This window comes from Lepisma saccharinum, chromosome 14 (genome assembly GCF_977018435.1).
Source record: "Lepisma saccharinum chromosome 14, izLepSacc3.1, whole genome shotgun sequence".
Lineage (NCBI taxonomy): Eukaryota > Metazoa > Arthropoda > Insecta > Zygentoma > Lepismatidae > Lepisma > Lepisma saccharinum.
Window position 1 is genome coordinate 62,720,930 of NC_139242.1, and position 19,476 is coordinate 62,740,405.

Sequence of the window (19,476 nt, forward strand, 5' to 3'; positions counted from 1 at the left end):
ATAACTTAGTGGAAATAATTTGATGTCACAAAACTGATGTTTTCACGCGAACATATTAAGTTCACGACAGTTCTGGCTTTCAATAAATACAGTATATCATACATCTATAATTCTGTGCACATTATAGTCAACAGAAACATTGTATTGCTTTGTTTGTTTGTTTGTTTGAGTTGCTGTTTTAAGTCCACTTTATGCACAGTAAGGCTAATCGGGACTGGACCTACAGTTTAAAGTGGGATCCGAACCACTTGTGCCTCCACCGGGTATCGAACCCGGGACCCCTTGATTACAAGGCAAAGACGCTACCACTGCGCCATGGGGGAGGCCCTACATTGTATTCAGGACAGACCTAAAGTTAATCCGTGCCTTAATAAAAATATGGTACTTAACCATTGTTTTAAAAAGTAGATATATCAAAATAAATAAATCTCAGTATCTGCTCATCTCTAAAAATTTTGGGAGGGTAAGAAAGTGTCTTCCCCCTAAATTCCACGCCTATGTTCTCCATATGTCCATGTTATTCACTTGTTCTGGTCGACTGTACGTTGGGGTTGGGTCAGGGAGATAATTGCCACTAGGGTATCCTAGGCAATAGCCTAGGGGCCGCACGTCCAAGGTGGTCCGCACTAAAATGAGACGCTGAAGGGGCGGAAGTGGAAAAAAAACTGTTAAAATACCGTAATATTGTGATAATACTAAAATAAAATAACATGTCAAATCCTGTTACTAACCTTTTACATCATCATAACACTTTTTTCAGAGGTCACGTAACAGTGCTCGAATATAAACAATTGTTTCTGGAAGACCGAATGTAAATATTTTTTAATGCAAATATTTTGATAGTCAAGTTTATGGATATTGACGGTTCAAATCAACATCCTTGTTTTTTTTCAAGTTCGCGACTAGTGTGGCTACCGCAATATAATGTCGGTTTATTTTTCTATGGTGCATGTGTGGTGTTTGTGTTGTGTTGCGAAATTCATAGTGTAAGTGGCGCTTATAATCGAAAACAAAGTTTAATGAATAACTTTTAATATGTATGTATAATAAGGTTTACAAGTGTTATTAATACAGAGCATGAAATTAGTGGAAGTGAAATATTATGACAACAAAACTATTTATAATAATAATAATGTCAGTCAGATCCCAAAACAAAGGATAGCTTAGGGGTCCAAATTTTATAAATCCCACCCTCGGCATTGGCAGTTACCGTCGCCCTCTACAGAGCACAGCAGTGACAAGAGGAAAGCCTCCATTGCAAAAGGGCGTGTTTTAACATGACACAAAGCAATTCGATGCAATGAATCATGTAATTACCAAGCAAACAACTGCTGAAAAAAAATAGTGATCGTATATCGCCGCGTAACATTTCACCCATGTGAGCTCGTGCCTGTACGATCATTGAGCGCACTTGATACGATTAAAGCACGCATGTTGTACCTGCAATCAACATTTGTTCCGCTCTGCTTCACGGACGAAAAAAAATAAACGAGCATTGTTCGTGGCCTCATGGCAAGCTGATAAGCCTAACGGAACACGACTGTGAATTTCTGAACACGCCTCAACGACAGGTGAATGACGACTTTTCAAATAACATTTCGACGTTTCAAGCTAGTGACTGCGCCAGAGGAGGAGATGAGGGGATCAGTACACCCCGCTGTAAATGTTGACAAAGTAGAAGCTGTTGAAACAAACATGACTATTTTTTTGCATTTTTAAAACACTAAAGTGGGGAAGGTTATTCAACACAACTAGACGCAGTTTTCTCTTCAGTATCACTGGCAAAATTCTAATTCGATTATATACACATATAAGCTACGAGGAACAGGTTTACTTCCTCTTGTGGCATGTAAATGTACGTATATATCTGTAGGTTTCTTTACCAGTACACTCAAATTAGTTCTTCCTGGTTTGATTGATTTGGCTTATTTTACTTCGCTTTTTGCCACTTTTGGGCAATCTCGAAGATGAAGGTGAGTAAGATGTGAAGATATATTGAAATTAATTAGGAACACTCATGCCCAGGCCGGGATTCGAACCCGGGACCCCTGGCGTCGTAGCGCGATGTAGCATTGTTTCGTTCATGTTTCTACCTACCCTCCTTACAGCGTGTAGATTCATCCTATCAAGCGTCGTTCTCTGCGATCAGACTATACTTTCCGGATGAACCTCGTATACTCATAACTCAAACCCCATTAACTTCAAATATATTGTCCTACAGGACGCATCCTCGATTTTGCCTCCCCCCGAAATTTCTTTTGCAGGACCCACCTCCACGATTTTCACATTAATGTGTGTTAAGATACTCGCGAATGCCACTAATATTTTTTGGTTTTCCTAAAGCATATTTGTCACCATACGAATATTTTCCTGTATGTAGCGTTAAGTGCTTTCGCGGCAACTCGCTTTGATCCACATTTCCAAGGAGTTGGCCTCGTTCCCACAACGGCAACGACACAATTGCGGAGCAATAAGATTCGCAAAGTAATAGAGAACGTAAAACTCGTAAGAATGCATAACTTTCTGTGGGACATGAAAGAGGTTTTACGCGGAGAGAATTTCTTTAATGTCACAATAAGGTTCGTTTAATATCAATGAGGAAGGCTTTTCATGCCTACACATGCACAAACTTCATGCGTACGTAAAATAAACAGTTGCACGATTAGGAAGTACACAACATATGCGCAGCTTTAAAAACTGATGTTATTTATTTCAACGAATTATCATCATGCCAAACATTTGGCAAGCTCTATAAAACCAATACAATGGGTAATTGTGAAATGCGAAACTATTTAGAAAGCAATCAATGGCATATTTGCAAAGATACTAAAATTTAAGTTATATCGTCTTAGATCATTTAATTACATCGATGTTAGTTCGCTATGACAAATATTCTTACCCTTTGTTATTGTCGAAGTTTGTTAATATTATGTTCAATGATGATATAGATTAAATCAGGATGTGAGCAAGCACGTGTATGTCGAGCAGTGTGTGTGTGCCTTGGACCAAGGTCCAAACATTCCTGCTAGTATTTTGCCTGTGAATACTGTGCCATCGAAAACTTTAGAGACCGAAGAACACGTGGACATTAAAAAACAGTGTGTTGAGGATGTGAACGAGCCTCCCGAACAAACTCCTTGTAATATTATTCCAAATTTTTTCTTCCATTTGCCCTTGTACAGTATCAATTACCAAACTTCTTCTCCAATCGTCAAAGAGAATACGCAATCCTGCTCGACCAAGTATAGGTTTTAAATAATTTGAATCTCCTACTATAAATGGCATTTCATAACTCAGTGAGTTATACTTTACAGGCAAGGAAATTTGACCCTCAAATTTCAACTTTTCTCCTGTGATAGTACCATAGCCATTTTTGAGTGCCTTGGACGCTATGTTGTCGAACGACTATGGAAGTGCTTCGTTTCAACATTCGTAATGCCGGAACTCTTTTAAATATATTTTTTTCTTGCGGACCTTCAGAACTAAACTCAATATGTGAAGTGCCAAAGTGCATCAATTTCTTATTAGAAGTAGGCTATTTTATTACAATTAGCCAATACAATTTATCAAAATATACACTATCTACCAAAAAGTAATTGGGCACCTATGATGGTGGTTAATTTAGTATCTAATTTGAATCATTTAGTATCATTTAGTGGGACCACTGGTGGTTGTTCGTGGCACAATGAACTCACAGGCATACTGTACAATACTAGACAATGAAATGCTCCCAACCTTGTGGCGTTTTTACGGAATGGACCCCTGTTACTTCCAGGATGACAATGTTAGGTGGCATGTTTCGGAGGCTACTATGCAGTGGTATGCCGACAACAATGTTCACCGATTGGTCTGGCTTGCACAGAGTCCTCATCTCAATCCCATAGAACACCTTTGGGAGGCATTGGACTGGCGGGTGAGGTCTCGGGAGATGCGGCCAAATTCCATTGTCCAACTGAGTGAGATCTTGCAAGAGGAATGGCGACACATTCCAATGGACGTCCTCCACAAACTAGTCGAGAGCATGCCTGACAGAGTGGCTGCTGTTATAGCAGCAAGAGGTGTCTCCACGAGGTTCTAACAGGGTTCGCACCACCAGACAACCATTATGTACACGTGCCCAATTACTTGTTGGTAGATAGTGTACATATTTTTATTGTAATCTAATAATAATGAACAGTGAATAATATTTTGTTTGTGCATATATTGAATGAAATACATGAAGGTCAGGTTACTTTATCTATTATCTGTCTTGTAGTATCGTCAAATTGTATAGTAAAGGAAAATGGAAGAAACCTGTACGGATTCAAGTAACTGTTGGCTCACACATATAGTGAATTTAATATTTTGTATTATAAACAATATAATAAATAGTAATAAAACGATTAAAAAACAGTGTCACGATTTTACCTCCCGCAAACCGTGAAACATATTTTATTGTTAAATCTGTGTACTTAGGAATTAATTAATAACAACAGTCTACTTTTCGATTTCCGCAACAGCAGTAGTACGTGGACCAAGAGGAAGAAGAAGAAAAAAGGAGGGTCATGTGGGTTGGTTTTTGCGTGGCTTACTCTGTAACGTATCTCGGACGTAACCGAGTACGTCACGAGATTGGCAGTCTTCACAGTTTGCTTGGGTCTCAGCTTCTACTTCCTCGTAGAGCTCCGACACAGTAAATAGTCCCTAACGAACCTACACAAGTTATGTTAAAGAAACAGCGAAATGATTTTAAAAAAGAAAAAAAGATTACCTACACATGGAAACAGATCTTCATATGAGATCGTTGAAGGTAAGCAATCGCTGTTTACTGTTCACGGCTGACGGGAGAGCAGTTGGAGTGGGGTGGGTACCTAAGAGGAAACTTACGCAATCGCTTGCAAGGGTGGAAGGAAGAGAATTTGTTTGTTGTGAAGCAGTTGACAATCTGGCGCGCAGGCGAGCGAAGAAAGCACGTGAATTATCGTTCTTTTAACACTTAACGAATTTTTCATGGATAGTAAATCTGTAATTTGATGAAAAAAGATTCTCAAACATTCATGAAATGGAAGATAGTAAACACAGCCGCGCGCTTTCATGTCTTGAATCTTGGATATATCATTATGTGGGAGAGGCAGGGAGGGGAAAAGGCACTTTCTCTCTCTCTCTCTCTCTCTCTCTCCCCCTCTCTTTAATCTTCCATAAAGAGCAATGAAAGAAAAATCGGAAACTGCTCCTATTTTGTACCTACAGTTCCTAAATAAAAATTACAATTTTTGTAACTATAATTGGCGTACGCAGAATTTTGTCGCGAGGTGTTTCAAGTTCGTTTAGATTTTAGTATTTATAGTAATAATACCAATACATTGTTTTTTGATTGATTGATTGATTTGCTTTATTTTACTTCGCCTTTTGTGCCACTTTTGGCTAATTTGCGAAGATGGTGATGATATGATGAATGAACACTCACATACAGGAACGGGGGGGGGGGGGGTACAGGGGTACAGGGGTACTCTGTACCCCCAAATTTCTAAAGGGGGTACTGTACCCCCGTATCGAGTTGTACCCCCCTTTGGTAATTTTACAGCAGACGGAAGGTGCTACTGTTAAAAGAACCTATTTTCAATTCACCGAATAAAAAAAGTGTATATTGTTTATAATTTATGAGCATTATCTTTCTTACCACAGAAATTCAATCCATTGCAAACTTATTCTACTACATTGTGCTTGCTACTAGTTAGTTCATTGACCTGTGTTCTTGGTAACCTCCTTAAGGAGATGAAAATTGTTTAAAATGTGTGTGGAACGATGGAACCATATTTGCTCTCAGAATATCATGCTGCAGACGAATGCTAAAGAAGTGGTCTCGTCGATTCGAAGATAAGATACAAATCTTCATCAGAAGAGTATATGACTGACTCCATTTTCTTTTGAATGTTTAAAATGTAATTTTTCGAAACGAAATATTTACACAAACGAGACGAGACACGACAGACCAACTTGGGGGGTGCAATGTACTCCTGTACCTCACCCATATTTTTCATAACTTTGTAAGATGGTGTACGGAAAACTATACTTAAACGTATATTTTAAGATTTTTTTTGGAAATAGAGTCCCGATTAGCCTATTTGAGCATGAAGTGAATCTAGAATAAGTTTTAATAACTTCAGAGTGGAAACCGAAACAAAAATAAGCACAAACAAGAACGAGAAGGACCTCACCACACAGGAGATGAGATGAGGCTGTGACAATTCTCGACTCATCGCATAGCGATATCATTCCTAGGCGAAATTAAATTTTTCCTACACATTTAAACAGGATGCAATTTGCGACTTTATCAGGGGGACTTTTTTTTACCTATGTATTAGGATATACTTATAATTGGATATTAATTGCTTATAATCTAATTGTGATATCGAATGCAACACAAACACAACGCCATTTTAAGTTAAACCCTAAAGTCAAACTGTACATTACATTAGTCAGATGAATGAACGACATAAATGAGATTCACTTCAGGTTCTATTGGTATATTTTGGATTGGATGGATTCACAAGGTGTTTGATTCATTTATTTTATTTATTTTACTTCGCATTTCTGCCACTTTTGGCTAATCGCGAAGATGAGGATGAGTGATGATATGATGAAATTGATATACACTCACAAATAACACCCATGTCCAGGCCGGGATTCAAACCTGGGACCTCTGACGTCATAGCGCGCTATGCTAACCCCCATCGTCACGGAGGCCGGCGAGGTGGGAATGCGTTTTGGATTTTCTCTGTAGATGCGAAAATCTTTAACTGTGACGCGCACATGCTTTTGCTTACATTAAAGTTTACCTTTTCACATAAACGAGAAATTGACATGTCACCCAAAAACACACGCATGCACCTGCATTTAATACCATTACATACGAAAATAAACCTTGGCCGGCTCTTCATATTGTCCACCAACGATTGAAAAGAAGAAAAAAAATCTTGAGCATATAACTTTCCTTGTTTCCTCTGAGATCTGAAGGATTTCGGTTTTGTATATGTAATGATAAAGTGCTTGTAGAGTGTCATTAGGTACAGCTAATTGTAATTATATAAGAAATAAATGCTTTGTCAAATGTTTCACAAATATTTCAGACTTAGACTTCTTACGAGTTGATCGGGAACCATCTCAACTCTAGTTTTATTTTCTTTTTTAATACAACGCCCTATAGGTGTCTGAGAAAATACCAAATACATGGCTTCTAAAAGGCATTGGATGTGGTACACATCTGCCATAAATTGTTTAAGATATTTTTATGCGTAGCTATGGCACTTTAAAATTAGAATGAAAAGAACTGAAGTGGAACTTCATAAGTATTATATATTTAATAATGTAATTTCTATATCCATTGGGTGGGAGATGATTATTCCTGGTTGGGGTGGCCCAAGATCCTCCTCACCCCCTTTAATCTCAACCTGCATTAAAATGAATAGATGTATCTTTGTTCGCAATTTTCACATTTGAAACTCCTGATTTTCCGTTCCGTTAAATTAAAACAAACCCCGAACGAGGTCCAGAGCTTTATATGTTTCAGAATTTTTATCTGGTTTTAAAATCTGTTTTTTTTTTTAAAATTCTAAGAAAAACAAAGAAAAAAATATTTATGCAAAATATGCATTAAATAACAGGACATTCGTGTGTGTTGTTCTAAAATATAATATTTAACATTATACTTAGATATCAAGGACGTATTTAAGGGGGGGTTCCTGATCCCCCTCCCCGAAAGACTTGCCAAGTAGTAAAAGTAAATAATCAAAATATTGTTTAGTTTTTGTTCCATGATTAGTGCCACTGAACTTATTGGAAGGTAAGGAATTTGACGCATACAGCTTTGAAGGGTTCCAAACATTTATGGACACTACTAATATCATCCATAAAATATTAATCAGGAACTTTACTTTTCATTAATTGGATCCAACTCCTTTTTTGTTATTTAATAAATATTCAATTATTTTTCTATTTGACATTAAATTCCTTGCCAGAGCAGTTGTTTTTATGCAAATCTTGGCGATCTTAACTACACGTAAGCTAGATAATGAATACGTGCTGTTATATCTATATTATTTTACTATATTTTACCTATTCATGTAATAATAATAATTCATTATTAATTAATTTATATATTTAACTAATATTTTAATTTAATTAAATATAATAATAATTATTATTATTGTGACACTTGGTTTGAAGTAGTATGTGTGTGTGTGTATATAATAAAAAGAATGTATTGCCGGCTCTCGTGGCGGAGTGGTTAGCACATCGCGCTACGACGCCAGGGGTCCCGGGTTCGAATCCTAGCCTGGGCATCGTTGTATGTGAACAGTGGCGCAAGGAACGTTTTGCATTTGGGGGGGTACAAAATTCACCCTCCCCCATATATATATATATATATATATATATATATATATATATATATATATATATATATACACACACACACATATGGGGGAGGGTGAATTTTGTACTACTTGCCACAAACAGTGCATACGTTACCTACAAAGTTATCTCGTTTAGAAAGATTCTCCTTCTTGATCAGTTTGCCGGTGGTTTTTTTTCTTCCCTTCTATTTTGGGCTTGGATTATTCTCGTGGGATTTCGGATCTGCATTGAACATGTGTGCCGTGGATAGACAAGTTTTGGTAGTAGACACTCAACATAGAATTGTTGTAGCTGCGTTTCCATATTCTTCTTCCAGAATTGATCATCTCTCTGGATGTATTCTATTTTAACACCTTTCTGTGTCCACAGACCAAAGATACAGTACCTTCTCCGTGTAATAATTACTATTACCCTACACGTGGTAATAGTAATTATGTGTGGTGTTCACGATATTGGCGTTAAGCTCTTCGTACAATTTCCAGAAAGTTACTTTCTTCGTCTTGATGGCATGTGCAGGTGTTACATGTTTGACAGAAAAGGGACACTTAATTTCGATAATTGCATAACGAAATAAATGTTAGATACAGTGAAGTTTCTGATAGATATTGTATACATATGGTTATGAGTTGTAGTATGCATAAACCTTCTTTGTAATATCATTCAAAGCCGTGCTATCCCAATATAATCCCTGCCTTCCAATAAGTTCAGTCTCTTCAGATAAAGCTAACAACCATCATATACAACAAATGCTAAACGAGTATTGTTATTATTTTATTACTTGGTAATCTTTTCATTTGGGGGAGGGGGTCCAGACGTCCTAAATAAATCTATGTCTTTCAAAGCCTTATGATGTCAATCCTAATCATTGCCTTCCAAAATATTCAGAGTAAAAATAGTAGTACTTGATAAGTATTTCGGGTGCTATACTTCAAAGCCGTATTATATTTATAGCTATAATCCTTCCCTCCAATACGCGTTCAGAGGAAGAGGAAATTATCCATCGAATAGGCAAATATTGCTAAAGGAGTATATTTATATTATTTAATTTTAGTACTTCATAATCCTTTCGGGGGGGGGGTCCGGACCCCCAGCAAACTTGTTCTACGTATTATAGCGTAATATTTGCCAAGGACACCGGTTTAATTGAATTACTCAAAATAACGTTACTGGTTTACGTACGTACAATGTAAACGTCTAATGGAAAGCGATAAATACTTCCCCATTTGATGATGTAGTAAACGGATAGGTATTATGTTATATTTCATTCTGAACCCTTATTTTGCCGGCGATTTTGTAGCGCTTGAAACTTCATTGTTGTTTCTGCAGCAGACGATTTTCTCGGAGCCCACATCTTACGCCAAACACACTTGCTGCCGTCACCCATATTTTGCAATTGAACACGTCCAGTTGACGCAAGCACACTTCCCTGTCTCTTGCGATCGTGTTTTGTCTTCACGAGCTATTTTGTTGTATCCCTCCGCGTTCTAATGTGGGTGGGTTTTAGAACGCTTCTAACTATCTGCACGAGATGTCGCCACAGTGCAGGGACACTTTTACGTATTGCAAAGGTTTCGTTTTCCTCAAACAGTCTCAAAATAGGAAAACTGACTTCTAGAGTGATGATGTTAATGTCAAGTACAATGAACATTGCATGGCCCCAACAAAACAGTTTTCCATAAGCTTGTGTGGTTAACGAGATAATTGCATGTGAAAATTACGGTTTTTCCCATTTTTATGCCCAATTTACTTATTAAGCAGGGTATTTTTTTTAAATTTCTGCTTTGTAGGAATTACGCAGCCATATTTTCTGAAGGATAGAAAATAAACCCGGAGGTCCTATCTTTGCTCGTAACTGAAAAATCTGTTTAAAACGGAACGTCTGCACTGCGCGTTTTCGTCAATGTATGAAGGAGCCTTAAGAACCGCTGCCCTAGGAGGAAATGTTAACTTCGCGCTTCAGTGACATAAGCACGTACTCGTTTGATACGACAGAGTCACGCTAAAATCAATCTGTGCTAAAATCGCTTGGAATAAAAAGTGCAGAAAAATCGCCAGGAAATGAAATCTTGGTCTGGGAGGAAATAAGATGAATCCAATTCACCCACTAATGACAGTGGCGGAGTGTGTCTACTACTGTACCGCGCTAAAAAGTCCAGGAACTCGAGGTTTGAAAGATATGGATGTCACTTACTTGTTACCTAATTCATGTTCATCGCAGCCAATAACAGTGCAGAAAAGTGATGCAAATGAACGACAATAATACGTATAAATCAAACCAGGACCTCGACTTTTCCCGTCAAAATCAAAATTGAAATGCATATGTGACCGATTACTTTGGGTCACGTAAAATAACGCACACGTAGGACGAAAGGGTGATTACGAGGAACAGGAATAGTGCGTAGGAAGAGTGTTGGATTACAGTGAACGTGTTTTGCATAGTGGCGCAATAGAAGCTGTCGCTAGGCAGTAAAGAGCTTGAATGCTATTGGCATAACATTGCATGGTGTGATTATGCAAAGACCAATCACAGACTTAGAGTTGCAATGGGGTGAGTGGTGCAAAATGAACGAGAACAGTGCGGTGGGTAACAGAAAAGGAGTAACATTAACTTTCTCGGCGCGAAAAGATTTCCTCGGTTTGGAGTAGTGCCGTCGGACTTCGCGTTGCGAGTTTCCCGCGATTGTTAAAACTTGATACGAGCGTCGCTAAAATATTTTTTTTTTTAATCCCTCATCACATTCTCTGGCACAAGAACAGCATTAGAAGAAAAGTTGATATCACGGTTTTGTAAAATGTAGTGACTATTGGATTTTAAGGTGTATTTTTTCCAATACAAGGTAAAATTAGATATCAGTGGTTTATTTCTTGTTTCACAAATTAGCTAACTTAAGACTTACGAGTGACTGGTCGGTCTGGTACCATAAACCCAGAGCTCGCAAGCCGAAGCAGGGTACTATATTCAAAGCAGAAGTAAAATCAGAAAACAAGTAAGTAACAAAAAAAAAAAGAAAACGGTTGAAATTGGTGCCGAAACCCGGGATAGTTAGTTTTAATCTCACTAAATTTCTAAATTCTTAATTATCCCAAATTTACTTCTAAATTTTGTAAATTCATCGGGTAAGAGCCTTACATTTCCTAGTGAGTTGGATAAACTGTGTAGTGTTTGAGAGGAGGCAAATAGTTTTGATTGTTTATATCTGTGTTGACCTTGTTGTTCTCAATCACAGCTGGAGGAAAAGTGACGTTGTGCATCGACTAGCCAGGAGAGCGTTATGTTTTTTTTTGTCCTGAGTGTTGTGGTGCTGTGTTTAATTAAAAAAAATGGCTAGAAGAAAGTCTGTTGCCCCTAAATTAAGAGACGACGCCCCTGAAGTTAACTGGGACATTACTTTAGAGTGTTGTGGCAAGATGCTGAGCGAAGACGGAAGCATAGAATGTAGCGAGTGTAAACTTTGGAAGCACAAATCATGTGAAAGTATGACTGATGTTGAGTTCGAGTCTTTTGTGAATGAGAAGGGAAAAGTGTTTAGATGTGCAAAGTGCAGTGGCGCAGAGAAAAATGAATCAGGGGGGGAGGATGTAGTGTCGTAAGATCAGAAAAGGGATGATATGACTAATGCAAATGTGATGGAAATGCTCCGACGGTTGTTAGTGAACTCCGAGAAAATGGATGCGAAATTTGAAAAACAAAACGAGAAGTTAGAATGTATGGCGAAACAAAGTGAAGAAGATAAGAGTGAAATGATCGAGCGTTTTCAAGTGTTAGAAAGTAAAATAGTTAGTGTGGAAAGTGTTAGGGAAGAGTTGCGGTTGCATCGTGAATGGTGTAACGAGGCGCATGAAGAGATGAAGAAAGAAATTGGAATTGCAGTGGGAAAGTCAGAAGGAAAATTAGAGATACAAGTGGAAGAATTGAGTAATGTTAAGAATAAGTGTAAAATAAATAGAGGTGACCTTGAATTGAAATGTGATACTCTGCGAAGTGAAAATGAATTGTTGAAAGTGCAACAAAGAGAGATAGAGAAAGAGGTTCAGGTTATTTCAAGAAGAATGCTTTTGTTAGAAAGGAATAACGAAGAAAGTGTTGAAGTGTTTGAAAATAAATTGGAAGAAAGTGAGAGAGAAATACATAACAGAATCGATGCTCTTAAGGAAGAAGTGAAGCGTTTTAAAGGGTTAGTTTTTGAGAGAAATGAAGAAATGACGGGTGAAAGTGTAGAGAAAGTTTTGAAATTTGCCGGTGAAAGTAGTGAAAGTAGGGATCGTAGAGATAGACGTAGTGTAGAAAAGTCTAGCGGAAGTGTTGTTAAACTACCAGTACGAAGGGTGATTAAGAAAGAAAGAGTGAGTGATAGTGACGAAGAAAGCGAGTCGTCTCGTAGTGATGAAAGTGATGAAGAAAGTTTGAAGAAAGGTGCTAGGAGTAAGGTACGTATTTCCACGAGTGCCAGCTCGGAGGACTCCGATTCCTATAATAAGACGTATCGAAGGAAGGAACAAAGAAATAGAAGAAAGGAAAAGAGAAAGCAAGAGAAAGTAAAGGAAAGCCCTATCAAGTATAGTGATATAACAAAGTTGAAAAAGTTCTCAGGTGAAATGGACGACTTGCTACCGTCTGAATTCTTGCAAGATCTCGAAGAAAGTTTAACTTTAATGGGAGTGAAGGAATATCAGTATTTACATGTACTTCCTTTTGTGTTAACTAAGACAGCAAAGTTATGGTTCTTAGAAACTAAGTCTAAGTACAGTGATTATGAGCACTTCAAAAAGAAGTTCTTAAGGAAGTTTGAATCTGAAGATGTGAAATCTACAAAATTGACAGAGATATTAACGCAGAAATTTATACCTGGACGCGGAAAAGCAATGGAAGAATTCTACTGGGATAATGTGAGACAGTTGAAATTGCTACAATCTTCACTTTCAGAAGACAAGTGTGTTAGTTTGGTCGCTAATCAGTTACCTTTTAGACTAAGAGAAATGTTGCTGGCAGCAAAATGCAAAACTTTGAATTCGGCTGCAGACATTATAAGAAGGCATGAAATTTTGTGGGCTGGACAGAAAAACTCAGGACAAAGAATGACAGAAGAAAGAAGAGGTGAAGTGAGAGGAGCCAGGCAGAATGAAGGGAGATCTGCTGTGAGGAACGTAGAAGTCAAAAGAAACACTAGAAATTTTTATGGACAAAATAGAATAACTCCACTGGGAAATAATGGAAGTGTAACTACTAATGTTAGAACAGCGCCATTTCCTGACCAAGGGCGATTTGCACAGCAAGCTCGTTTCTCGCCGACACCTCGAAGAAATGAATACTTTGAGAGAAGACAGGAAGATCAAACTAGAAATAGTTTAGGAAATAGGGAAGGAAAGGAAATTTCTAGAAATGTACCGGTTAATGGCCAAGGTTTTAATAACTCTACCGCAAGCCGTACTAGTTCAAAAAACGAGTAATGGAAGAGTCACGTGATTTTTCTCGGATAGTGACTGATAAAATAAGAACCGAAAATAGAACTGATAACGGACAGACGATAGTAAATGAAACGTTTCTTTACAGTGATGTAGTGAAAAATAGTAAAAATAACCCCGAGAAAGAAATGAATGATATATTAGTTGTGAAAGCTGAAGTTCATGAGCCTCCATTGAGGGAGAAGTTAGTAACTAAAGTAGGCGAGTTGAAAACATTTTTGGAGGAAGTTAACAATAAGGAATTGTCTCCTAGTGATTTGTGTAGTGAATGTGTTCCTAATTTTGAGAAAGTCGGGAATTGTCTTCGTATTTTACTAAATAAACTGAAAAATGGAAGTAAAAGAAAAAGTTGCACCTCACCAACTATAGTTGACTTCGAATCAAAGAAATCAGTGGAAGATGAAACGCTGAATAAGTTTAAGAAAGAAGATAATAAAGTGGGTTTTAGTGCTAATCAGTGCAAGAATAGTATACAAAGAACAGCAGTGGAAAAAGTTGAGAAAAATTGTGTACTTGAAGATTATGAATTGATGGGAGACAGTCAATTAGTGAGATTTGCGAACGTTGTGTTAACCAGATCAGTGAAATTTAACGGAGAAGGAAGAAGATATGTCGGTTTCTGTGAGAGTGGGTGTAAAGTTGATGACTTGTTACAAAAATTAAGGAAAATAGAGCATAGCATCAAGTTCGATAAAGTGTTAGTTTTAATAGGTACAAATGATGTCTTAAAAAGAGGAAAAAAGGAAGATTTTAAGAAATCCTACGTAGAGTTAGTAGACTTATTGGAGAATAAGAGTCAAGGGATTGTTTTGTGTACGGTTCCCCCTGTGCCTGCAGTGGCGAATGATAGCAGTTATGATCATTGGAAAAAACTTACATTCTTTAACAGAGTGATTAAAGAGTTGGGAAAAAGAGAAAAAGTTCAAGTGCTCAGCCTAGATAGTTTGTTTTTGAAGGATAACGGAGAAATTAACTTAGATAAATATGAGAAGACGATGGGAAATGGTTATAATTATCGACAAGACTTGGTGCATTGGAATGAACTAGCAATGAGAGAATTTGTAATGCTTTTTGAAAAGAGTTTATTACAAGTGTGTGAAATTGACGTGAGGTGGTATGAAGATTTAGTGGATGAAGATAGTGCATTTAAGGAAGAAATTTTGAATAGTTCGGCTAACAGAAGAAAGATTAAACATTCAGTCTGCGTGAAAGCTGAGGTCAATAAACTTCAAGTGACATGCTTAGTAGACACCGGAAGTATGATTTCGATAATGTCCGAGAAGACATGGAAAAAGGTCACATCTGAGGTGACAAGACCTTCATTAACAAAAGTAGATAATTTAATTTTGATTGACTACACAGGAAAAAAGAAATCTAGGGTGCTAGGAAAAACAGTGACTATACTTAACCTGGAAGGAGCTGAATTATTGATGGAGTTTGTAGTGGTTAAAGATCTTAATCTACCAGTGATATTAGGAAGCGATTTTTTGTTTACAATAGAAGGGGTGTTAGACTTTCAAGAAAAGATGATGTTTTTTAATACAGAAGTTGGAAGAAACGTTATTAAGTTTTTACCCACACAGTATGAAGAGGAAGAATGTGAAAAGGAAGCCAATGTGAGTCGCGTACAAGTGGAGACAGATGATTGTTTGAAATATACTGAGAGAGCTGAAGTGTTGCTAACTACGAAAGTTAAAGACCAAAGAGATGCTACAATAAATGATTTGCGGGAACGAATACAATTTTCTGGAGAAATAACTAGTAAACAAAAGATGGAGTTGTTGGATGCGTTGTCTCCTCTAATAGATGTTTTTTTCTGATAGACCGGGCACTTGTAATAAGTTTACATATGACATCAAGCTAATAGACGATGAACCAGTTGTGGGAAAATTCTATTCTGTACCTTTTGCATTGAAAAATGAAGTGAGAGGACAAATTGAGCAGTGGGAGAGAGATGATATTGTAGAATTGGGTCACTCACCATATTTAAATCCACTTTTGGTAGTGCCTAAGCCTCGAAGTGATGAAAAAAGAGTTGTGGTAGATTTTCGTGCAACCAATCAAAAGATAAGGCTAGAACAAAACAGAGTAGTTAAATTAGATGAGATTTTGTTAAATTTCAATGGAAAGACGTATTTTACCTCTCTTGATCTGTCGGCAGGTTATTTTCAAATACCACTTACAGAAAATAGTAAGGCATGTACAGCATTTATTTTTGAGGGGAAAATGTACAAATTTAGGAAATTACCTTTTGGAATTACGACTGGCGTTTCTGCCTTTACTAGTGCTTTGAATCATGTTTTGGGAAATGTGTCAGAATTCTGTATAATATATGTTGACGATTTATTAATTTTTGATAGTACTTTTGAAGATCATGTAAAACATTTGCAAATTGTATTGAAAAAATTGCACGAAGCTGGAATGACAGTTAAGTTAAGAAAAACAGAATTTTGTAAAAAGGAAGTTATGTTCTTAGGACACCTTATCTCTGGTTCTGGTGTGAGGGCCAATCCTGAAAAAGTAAAAAGCATTTTAGAATTGCAAGAACCTAGAAACAAAAAGGAGATACAGAAGTTACTGGGAAGTTTCACATGGTTGAAGAGATTTGTACCTAATTTTTCCAATATTATAGCTCCTATAGCTGATTTGTTGCATAAAAATAAGAAATGGCAATGGGGAGCCATAGAACAATCAAGTTTCGATAAAATGAAAGAGGTAATTGCTAATGAAACCATGTTATGTCACCCTAACTTTAACAAAAAATTCTATATTAGTTGTGATGCATCTTCAGTCGCTATTGGTGGTTATTTGTTTCAAATGGAGGGTGAATGTAAGAAGGTGATACACTATGTAAGTAGAAAATTGACTAAAGCTGAACAAAATTACAGCATTACTGAATTAGAATGTCTAGCAGTGTTATTTTGCATAAAGAAATTTGAAATGTATATATCAGGTCTGGAGTTTGAGGTTTTAACTGATCACAAAGCACTACAATGGCTGAATTCCGCTAAACACTGGAATCTGCGATTGTGTAGATGGTCGTTAGAATTAGGAAAACACAAATTTAAAGTAACTTATGTTAGAGGAGTGGAAAATAATTTATCTGATTTATTGTCAAGAAACCACCCGGAATTTGAAATAGAAAAAGTGTTTGTTAACACAATTGGTAACTTGAAACTTGAAAATTTACCTTTTTCTAAGGAACAATTAAAACAGGCGCAACGAGAAGATGAGAGATTGAGTGAAATCATTAGTATTTTGGAAAATGTAGAGGGAAATTTTATGAGATCAAGAATAATAAATGTAAACAAATTTTATAAACTAGAAGAGGGTGTTCTGTTGACTAGAAATTACCATTTTCTGGAAAATTGGAGATTGTGTTTGCCAAAAATTTTTGTAGCGGATGTGATTAAGGTTTATCATGATCAATGTGGACATTTTGGTGTTGATAAAGTAGTAAATAGACTGATGAAATCATTTGTTTGGAGAGGGATGAGAAAGGATGTGAGAAATTGGATAAATGACTGTGTTATTTGTGCTAAAACTAAACCAGATAAACACCCTGTTAAAGCCAAATTGGGTATGCATGTCATTAATACCGTAAGGGAGCAAGTATTTGTAGATTTGCAAGGCCAGTTGCCTACTGGGCCTCGTAGAGAGAAATTTTTGTTAACAGTGTTGGATGGGTTTTCTAGGTATTTAGTTGCTTACGCTATACCAAACGCTACTACAGAAAAAGTTCTGGATAAGCTGGTTAATTGTTACTTTGTTCATTTGGGTATACCGAAAAGATTGATTTGCGATAGAGGGTCTTGTTTTATTAGTAAACAGTTCAAACAGAAAATGAAAGAGTTTGGTGTTGAGATATATTACTGTAGCAGTTATCATCCTAAAACCAATTTAGTAGAACGTGCTCACCAGGAGATTAACCGACTCATGAGAGTATATTGTGAAGACATGCATAAAGATTGGCCGTTGTATGTTAGTACAATTGTTAACTTATTGAATTATTCCATAAATGAAACTTTAGGAGAAGCTCCTGTCTCAGTACATTTAAACGAACAGATTGATGGAAATTTGAAAGCTAAATTTGGAATCGAAAATGAAATTAATGTCAACTGGAGTAATAAACTAAAAATGGTGAAAGTCAAAACTTGTGAAAAAAGACAAAAATTTGTAGATAAACATGCTGAAAAAGAAGTAGGTAGAACTGAAATTGTAGAAGGTGATTTAGTATTTTTAAAGACTCATAAGCATAGTTCATTAATTGATAAAAAGATTGCTAAATATTTTGACTTGTTTAGAGGGCCTTATTATTGTATGAAACAAACTAGAAATGGAGTTTTTGATCTATTAGATTGTGATACTGAGGAGTTGGTAAGTGACCAACATGTCGAAAACCTTAAGTTATGGAGATGTTCAAGGGAAAAGAAAATCGAGTACTGTAAAAAAATTGAATGTTACCAATGTAATAGGCTAGGTTTTGAAAACCGAAAAATACTTTTCATTTGAATTTAGAAGGTACTAAGTTTTAGAGCTTTCAATGAGAATTTGAAGAATATTTAGTTATTAGTTGATTAAAAAAAAAAGTGTAGTGTAGTTTCTTGTATAAATGTCAATATGTTTAAAGGTTAATTTTTAGGATAAGAATGTTAGGTTTTTTTAAGTGTAATGAAAGGAAGCGTGTTGTCGAGTTATTGTATGTAAAAAAAAAAAAAAAAAAAGATAATTTTATATTTTATATAAAAATTGGAATATAGGTTCCTATGTATTTGTTATATTATTGGTGTAATTAGAGAAATGTGTTTCATAAGAACTTGATATGTTGTTATGTATTAATTATTGGAAAATAAGGGATTTACCTAATATTGTATAATCTCTTGTACTTTTATATTATCTCTTGTACTTTTATATTTTGTGCTGTATAAAATAAATGTCAAATTTAAATATAAATTTTGCCAACACAATGTGGTGATAGGGAATGATGATGCGTGTGTAGTGATTATACGAGGAGTGATCAAAAAGTGAATGACCAACCGAGGAAGTTGTGACCAAAGTAAATAAAACTGATCATTTAGGAACAACCTACTGAAATAAAAATTCCTCCTTTGACTCGAAATTTTTATTTTTGCCCAGGGAGGGGCAGATTGTGACCGATTACTTTGGGTCACGTAAAATAACGCACACGTAGGACGAAAGGGTGATTACGAGGAACAGGAATAGTGCGTAGGAAGAGTGTTGGATTACAGTGAACGTGTTTTGCATAGTGGCGCAATAGAAGCTGTCGCTAGGCAGTAAAGAGCTTGAATGCTATTGGCATAACATTGCATGGTGTGATTATGCAAAGACCAATCACAGACTTAGAGTTGCAATGGGGTGAGTGGTGCAAAATGAACGAGAACAGTGCGGTGGGTAACAGAAAAGGAGTAACATTAACTTTCTCGGCGCGAAAAGATTTCCTCGGTTTGGAGTAGTGCCGTCGGACTTCGCGTTGCGAGTTTCCCGCGATTGTTAAAACTTGATACGAGCGTCGCTAAAATATTTTTTTTTTTAATCCCTCATCACATTCTCTGGCACAAGAACAGCATTAGAAGAAAAGTTGATATCACGGTTTTGTAA

The 19,476-nt window shown here is 36.6% G+C and overlaps 1 protein-coding gene across 2 annotated transcripts in view; it reads right to left on the reverse strand.

The window, feature by feature from the left end:
* The window catches only part of CalpC (calpain C), a 152,918-nt gene that overhangs the window by 122,652 nt on the left and 10,790 nt on the right, over positions 1–19,476 (reverse strand). The gene's annotated exons all lie outside the window — the stretch shown is intronic.